Source organism: Hirundo rustica, chromosome 1, assembly GCF_015227805.2.
Source record: "Hirundo rustica isolate bHirRus1 chromosome 1, bHirRus1.pri.v3, whole genome shotgun sequence".
In the NCBI taxonomy this organism is placed as follows: Eukaryota; Metazoa; Chordata; class Aves; order Passeriformes; family Hirundinidae; genus Hirundo; species Hirundo rustica.
This window is the reverse complement of record NC_053450.1, coordinates 144,632,604-144,641,158: the sequence shown is the minus strand read 5'-3', so window position 1 is coordinate 144,641,158 and position 8,555 is coordinate 144,632,604. Positions and strand designations below refer to the sequence as shown.

At 36.8% G+C, this 8,555-nt stretch overlaps 1 long non-coding RNA gene across 1 annotated transcript; it reads right to left on the bottom strand.

Annotated features, from left to right (window-relative positions):
* Positions 1 to 775: 775 nt before the first annotated feature.
* LOC120756058 (uncharacterized) lies at positions 776 to 6,076 on the bottom strand. Its single transcript, XR_005702001.2, has 3 exons — positions 5,861 to 6,076; positions 1,457 to 1,569; positions 776 to 1,010 (listed from the first exon to the last, which is right to left on the bottom strand). It is a non-coding gene; the product is annotated as an uncharacterized LOC120756058 (long non-coding RNA).
* Between the last annotated feature and the right edge of the window lie 2,479 nt (positions 6,077 to 8,555).

Genomic DNA, 8,555 nt, shown 5'->3' with positions numbered 1-8,555 from the left:
TTTTTTTTGTTTGTTTGTTTTTTTTTTTTAATCCATGTAATACTTGACCAAAGAAAAAACAGGCATGATCCAAGGAGGAAAGAATCTTAGAACTCCAGACACTTTGTGAAATGCCCTAAGTCACTAAAGTGATATACAACTTTCTGTTAGCTTGGATCACCCTCTAATATCCAGGCACACATGCATTACAGTCATAACTGACTGTAAACGGTTCCATGCTACAGATTTAAAAGATATTTTAAACAACAGAACTTATTTTCTGCAAATTCTAGATTCTAGATTTTCTGCAAATTCTATGCCATGAAACATAGGTAGATGGGCTTTTAATGCAGTCTTCTATGTTTTATGGTTGTTGCCATTATATGTTAATAACTAATTGCTTTGAAATGCGATAAAATAAGACCTGGCAAAGGGTTACAATATTTCCTCGGTAAAATTCTCCAATTATTCATTGCATATCTCTATCTTCTTTTACTTTTGTTGATTTCTTCCTTAAACTAAGCAATCCTTCTTTTCATTCTTCCTTGTATATCTAATAAACTGGCATTCAAACCTTCATGGGAGACTACAAATAAAATTATTGTATTATTCCAGATGTGAAAGTCTTATTGATTTAACCTGACATTAAAAGTATTTACTTCTATCTTGAACCTTAATCAACCTTACAATTCCTTTCTAAAGCAAAATTCTTGCTGAGTAAATAATTTCAGTAAAGTGCCTACAGTCCAACTATGCCTCTTTATTGAATAATTGAACAAACACAGTGACCATCTACTAGCTGCTTTAAGCATTTATTTACTCCTTTAAAATACTTTTTTGTTGTTGTTGTTCAGCAGCTGCTTCTCCTGTAACATATAGCACTGAGACAAAAATTTACTGTGATCTTTTCTTTGTGGAAATCTGCTTCTCCTGACAGCCTGAAAAGACTCTGTACTTGGTGAGAGATTTGATTTTCATGTAGGAATCTGATCATGCCCATCACAGGAAAAATCTGCCCAGACGTGGACAAGCTGAAAGAAAATGAAAACCGGCAGGTTACAGGTGGCTGTCACGTGTGATAGCACAGCTTTGCTGTGGATTGTCGGGGCTGAGGGCACCACAGGCACCCTTGTCCTTGCCCAGTTCCTTGGGAACAACCCCACCCTGCCGTGACCCAGGACGTGTGTCCGTCCCCCCAGGATGTCAGTCCCTGCCGATGGTCTCCAGCCCCTCCATCCACCCCAGCCGGGTCCCTCCTGCTGTTCAGGGTGCCAGGGCTGGGGATCCCCAGTGTCCCTTGGCCACACTGCTCCTGACTGAGGTTAAGAGTCCCACGTGGTGCCCAGACCCCTGGCCATCATCCTGCAAGATTCCCTGACGTCCCTGAGTGAGGCCACCTTGGCAGTGAACTTGAAAATCCCAGTGGTGACCACTGCGATGTGATGAGTCGTCTGTGGGTACAATAAAACAGGAATACCTGAAATCAGACTCCCACTGGAGCTGGTGATGTGGAGAGGCAGGCATGTCTGAGGTGCTGCTGGGTTTATTCTTTCCACACACCTAATCTGCACATCTCAGAAACTTCTGCTTCTAAAAATGACACAGGAAGAGGACATTTAATTAAGGTAAACCCGTCGAGATTGTGATCTGCAAGTGTTGCCAGATGAACTCTAGCAAAACAGATCAAGACTTCTTAATTATTTACCCAGAGGGCAATTAGTAAATATTTACCATTTAATGTCTAATTAAAATAGAAGCAAGAGTACAGTCAAGTTAAGCACCCTGTCTTGGAGGTCATTCCAGTACTTTTTGGCAAAAGACATTTACGGGAAAGCCTTGCAGATAAACAGATCTGGACGCTGGCTGTAGCAGACTTTTTTATTACAGCACGTAAATCATTTAACTCTAATCTCTTTAATTAGCCTTGATCAGACTTACTTTTTTTTTTTTTTTTCCAGGGAAAACATGGCATGTTACAGTACCTCAGGACAATTTGGTTTTTTTTTTTTTTTTTTTTTTTTTTTTTTTTTTTTTTTTTTTTTTTTTTGTGTGTGTGTGTGTGTGTGTGTGTGTGTGTGTGTGTGTGTGTGTGTGTTTGTTGTTGTTTTTGGTTTTTTGGGGGGTTTTTTGTTTGTTTTGTTTTGTTCTGTTTTTTTTAAACACAGAGATTGGAGAAGGAAATGCTGTCATGCTCATCTAATGTGCCAGTTGCAGTGAACATAATGGGTGCCTCCAATGTAGGTTAAAATGCTGAAAAGGGTTTTCTAGAACCCCCCAAAATTCTGCAGATATGTGTTGTAAGAAGATTCATTAGTTTTAAGTAAGGTGTTCTAGAGGCTGGCTTGAGTCAGAAGCTTCTGGTTTTGAAGCAATTTGGAGCAATTCTGGAGCAATTCCAAACACATCATAGAATATCCTGAGCTGGAAGAGACCCACAAGGATTAGCAAAGTTTAACTCCTGGTTCTGCACAGGGCAGCCCCAAGAATGCCACCACATGCCTGAAAGTATTGCCTAAACACTTCTTGAACTCTTGTAGTAGAAATTGAAATTGAGGTAGAAATTGAATCAAAACCTGAGCTCCCACTACAAGGACATCAGGAATATAAACACCTTACATGCACACATGTTGAGCCAAAATCCAAATCCTAAAAACTCTGTACATTGGAGAAATAATTTTGCATAAATCCTTTATATGACCTTTCAGTTTATAAGGCTGAAAGGTCATATAAAGGATTTATGCAAAATTATTTACTATAAACACAGTACTGGTTCTGCCACTGAATATCAGTGTGTCTGAGTGAATTTGTGCCTGAATAAGTTTAATATGCATTTTATAAAATGGGGGTTTGTTGTGATATGTGTTTACCTGTAGACAGCTAGAGAAGAACTCAGACCAATGTATTGGGTTTTGTCGTTTCTGTCCACAGTATTTGTCCTTAGGGATGTGCCTTGCAATTAAATGTGATCATAAATTGTAATAGTGTGTAAAAGACACACTGTTACAGTAAATCTTAACAGAGCAATGGGGAAGTTGAGGCTCTCCCCCAATTAAAAACACTTGCTGACAGAGAATAGAAATTTGAATTTTCTACTGCAGTGAAAACTAAAGAAAAATAATCCTTTACTCACCTGAATAAAATATAATTAAAGTTCTGCTTTGTTGTTCATACCACAGCAGTAGCATTTTGGTTTGCCATAACTCGCCTTTCTACTGACTATAAAACTGACTGTTTCATGAATTTAGGAGAGATTTATGAGGACATTTAGGACTAAAATCCTGTTTGCCAGCTCAGGACTCAGAGAATCAAAATCTACTGATTGTCCCAATTACTGAATACAATAGAAGGGAAACTGGAAAAAAAACTGGTGACTGAAAGGAATAAACTGAGTGACCCCAGGAATGTGTTGTTAGCACAGAGGTTGTTGAGCCCTCGGGGTGAGTTCTTGTATTAATGTATATGTAGATCAGATAAATAATGGTTAAAATTGTTTCACAAACCCTGCTCAATCTTTTAGTACTATGGATTAAGTAAATAAAAGGCAAACATGGTCCAAATAAAAGCAGTGAAGATAGCTGCCCTGTCACATTTCCCATCACCCCCCCCCCCTTTTTTCTTGGATAGATTCATAGAATCTATGCACAGAATAGGTTGGGACATGGAGTTCCATGTAGCTTTGTTTCTCTCTTGGAATGCAGTGTTCCACGTTATAGCAAGCCCAGGTGCCATTTCAGTACAGCAGCACTTTAACAATAGCCCATTTCCATATATTTCAAGAGGGCGAGAAACTATTGTTTATTAGAAGAATTCTAAGTAATTGGCAGCCTTCACAAATTCTCCAGCTGGCCAAGTGCTAATGTGTTATTAGCTGAATCTCTGAACATTTTGTGATCATTATAAATAGGCATAGGGGAAGTTGTTGTTGTTTATAATGGAAATATTAAAATTAGCATACGTATATAAGTATATAAATACACACATGCACACGTATATTCCAGTAAACATTCACGGCATCTGATTACAGAGCTTCTCTTGTCGGATTGTGCTCTGAGCTATGTAATTGAGGATTTCAGAGGGGAATAGATGTGTGACTGATAAAGGATTTGACATGCTGTGACTCTGACTTTAATATGTGAACCAAGCTATTAATGGGGTTTCCTGTGCAAAAGGAGGAACTCTCAATATTTTATTGTGGCTTTTTCCTAGAAGATTGAAAAAAGTTAGATTGTGTCTTTGGTGGCCAGCGAACAACAGTCTATTCATAAAGGCCATAAAAGGAGCAAAGTTACAGCTCTGATGGAACAGTTAGCCTACAAGTGAGAGAAACAGAATTAGGCCTTCAATTCAGAATATCTTCCTTTAAGGCTGATTTCCTTAAATTGGAGTTTTAAGAGAAGATTAAAGCAATCATAGTGTGATGGAATTTATATGACCTGGAAAATATCAGTCTACTTTGATGAGATGAACACTTATAGTGCTATTATTTAAGCTTAAAAATGGGAAACAAACAACTGATTTCTAGCTTAAAAAAGAGGGAGGCAACAGATTTCTTTATCAAGTCAATTTATTGCTTGTTATGCCAGCATATTAAAAATTAGTCTCATAATTCCAGTATGTTCCTTCCAAGAAATTTTTAGTAAATTAAATTATGGAATTGAATATCACTGTTCAGTTCTTCCTCTTGGGATCTGCATAATGCCGGAACTCTTACTCAGATCAGAAGAGAATTTGAAATATTTTCACCAATCTTGCATTTTATGTGTAACTTTGCTGTAAATTTTAAATAATTTATCTGAATTTCATCAAGCTTGCAGCTGCAAATTATAAAGGAACACTCTTCCACTGCACACACTTTTAGCCTTACAAACTGTTCTCCTCACAGTCCATGACTGTGACAGTCATAGACAATTTTGCTCCTGTCTATTTAAATTGTTCTACTGCCTTTGATATTTTTGAGACCTAGTAACCCATGCTTATGAGACAGCAAGGTCTTTCACTTCAGGTTGGCCTCTATGAAATCAGTTGGTTTTTACAGAATGTATATTGATCCTATTCAAAATTTAAATAGTGAAACTGTGACCTCCAAACTGTAATATGCAGTAAGAGACATCTCACTTAACCTCGGGTTATACTGTAATATGAATCTTACTTTGTTAATTTTCTGAACTCTCTCAATGGTCAGTGGACAAAATAATTTCAGTGTAACCTGTTCTAGTTGCTCTAGGTCTGTCTTAAGCTGGGTAGCAAAATCACTAAAGCTTTATCCATTTATTAAAGAAAACATTCTCTGACTGGACACACACCTAAAGATATTCACCCTGATGTGTATACTCAAAGTAATGTAAAGACAGCTGAAGCTATGTGAGGTTATTTTTAATATGTGTCCCACACAGTACAAACCCTACAAAAAATTTGAAACGTGTAGATTGATTTTCGTTAAGATATTTTGGTTTGCATTTGTCTTAATCACAGTAATTTTATCTAAATAAAGAATTTATTGTGGAAACACCCTTATGTGTACTGCTTAGATATCATGCAGGCCTTTAAATCCAAATTACAACATCAACATTCAGGTGTTTGGACACCAGCTGGAATTTTCAGTCCTCAGTAGCACACAAAATATTCACATCGTCTAAATTAGGTGACTAATTCAGGAAGAATTAAGAAGACAAAGGCAAAGGATTAGACTCCTTTTATAGTCACTGGAGAGAGAAAAAAGACTCTTTTGTCAAACACTGCTTCCTCTTGTATGGAGTAATAAAATAATTATTGGACCGAGAGAGAACCTTAATAGCATAGAAACTGGAGAGAGACATCTCTTGCAAGCTGTCTTACATTTTAAATAAAATGGAGCATTTTCAATAACAGTGAAAGCACTTACCTGAAAACACTCAACCTTGGCATTACAAAGCAATAAGCTCTTTAGATTCAGTCCTGCAAATCAGAGAACACGCCTGAGATCCAGCATCATCTGGCTAACCAGAGATACCAGTGATTCCATCTCTGGGATTTGAGAAAAAAATCTCTGACCCATTAACTGACTGGGCAGAATGAGAGGTATCTCCCTTAACCACCAGCAAAGAGGAGGAATGTTCAGAATTTTGTTATCAAAGAAGGATTGTAAATTTTGCTGAGGCCTGGGATAAGTGCCAGTACATCCAGAGCCTGCATAAACAAAAGTTCTGCTTGGCAAAGTGCAAAACAACTGGGAACCATTCCTGAAACTAGTAGGTGTATCATTTCAAGTAGTTTTGTGATTTTTTTTTTTTTTTTTAAATTTAAGGTACATATAATGAAAGTTTTATTCTTAAATAAAAATGTATTTATTTCAGTAGTTCCACAGTAAACAAAGCCTGTATTCAACACAAGAGATGAGTCACTACTTTCAGGGAACACCCCTCTCATAGCTTTCCCACATTGCTAAGTATACAAAGAAACTCCCCTTCCAAATATTTCCCACCACCTGGGAGGGTTAAAACATCCTTGTAGTAAAGGGAGGAGAAAAGGCGTAGGAGCTATTTCAACACACGTGTTCAGAAACACATACTACCTTTTCTCCCAAGGTCTTAAAGATTTTCCACATTTTCCAAGAAGCAGCTTGTGATCGTCACTTTTCTGTGCAGCAGATTCTCTGAGAAGCAGAAAGAGCTAATGTGGATAAGGATAAGATCAAAGTCTCAACAACCACCGTTCTTCTCACCTTATATGACATGAAACCAAATCCTGCAATAGTTTGCCTAATGCATTGTACAAACATTTATAATACTGATACCTATAACAAACTGTCAGATTTTTATATTAAATATTGACTCATGTTTTGCCGAAACAAACACGTGCAGAAACAAAAAACAAATGGTCTGATATAAAACAGAAAAAAAATACTTATATCAAAATTTAATCTTCAGGTTGCTTGTGTACCAGACAAAATATGCTCAGCTTTCTGCAATTGGTAGTTACTATTTTCCCCTTTTGTTAGAAAAGCAGAAAGGCTTCAACTTACTGTTCTGAACAGAATTCTTATACTCACATCAGAAAACATATATGAGTTATTTACAAAAATCTAAATCTCTGGTAACCCTCCAGCTATCATTGTCTAAGTATCATTTAAAAAAAAAAAAAAAAGAAAAAAGATTGGTGTTTGCAGTGTTTTGTAGTCTCATTGGTTTAACCCAGAGAATTGGAATGACCCAGCAGTAAGTTGAGGTCCTTAAGTGTTATAACACCAGCCACACAGCTAGTTATGTGAAGTTTAATTAGCTAATATCCCTTGTGATTTTCTGAAAAAAATGATACTTTAAAAGGAAAAGGAGTTAAATCATGGGTCACAAAGCAATGACTGAGGGGAGCGTACACCCCTGAGTCATTTGAATGAGACATTTAGAAAATTTGGGGATTAGTAAAATACTTTTTTGTTTGGATTTTGAAAGGACCATTCAAACAGTATTTTGTGAACACCAATCTCAAAGCGAAATTTAGGGGTAAAAGAAATAGCACAGCTATATCCCACATGCTTAAGCAACAAGAACAGTTCTGCAGCATAGGATTTTAATTAACCAACGATCAATCAAATTTAAAAACAAAGATGATCTCTTGAGAATCCAATATTTGAGTTCATAAAAATAGAGAATGGAGTTCAGTTTCCTTTCATGCTCATGGTCCTCAGACATTTAGTTCATACAGCGAGAAAAAAAGTATAACCTTTCTGAAAAATCAGGAACTTCCAAGTCATGTGAGGGCTGGCTTAGCAAGAAAGGCAAAAAAAAGCGCTAAGTTTAATCAAGTAAAGTCCAAGTGGAAATTATGAAGGAATTAAAGAGATGTCTCAAGAAAGAGTATTAGGATAACTGCTCCTAAGAATAATTATTTTTGTCTTCTTTTTTTTTTTTTTTTTTTCAAGACCATCATATCTAATCCTCAAAGAGTTTGCCAACACCAAAGTTACTTCAAGGCTTATCAATAGAATGGGGTGTATGGACCATTTACTTTTCTTGACAGCTCATATTTCCTTAGCAGAAAATAACAAACCTTTGTGTAGACCTAAGATAGGGCTAATCCATTGCTTAGGTGAGTCACCCTGTATATTTTATTGAAATGACAAGAGTACACCCAGTCCCCTGGCTGGTTAGACATTAACCAGAAGTTAAATGCATAATTAACTTCAACCTCTATTAGTGTTTCGTTCTGAAGAAATCACATTCCAATAAATACCTGTTAATCTTTTATTTTTTTAAAGTAGACAGCTCTGCTTCCTGTAAGACACCCAAAGTGTCCTGCTACACAGGACCTCCTACACAGGTCAACCCAGAAGACTGTTTTGCTTGTTTACCATGGTGACAAGCTCCAATTGCTGCACCAAAAAGTTAACACAAACAAAACTGCACCCAGAACGTAGTCTATTCTTCAGGTGATTTTTTTTCCTTTTTACTTAAGAAGAAGAGGGTGGTGTAGAAGGCAAACATTTTTCTTTCGCTTCCAAAACACTTTTTAGTAAACTACTATCACATGCCTAAGTATTTTCAGCCTTCACTACCATTATTTTGAAACCCAAGGTTTCAGATCTTGGTTTTAAGGCATGC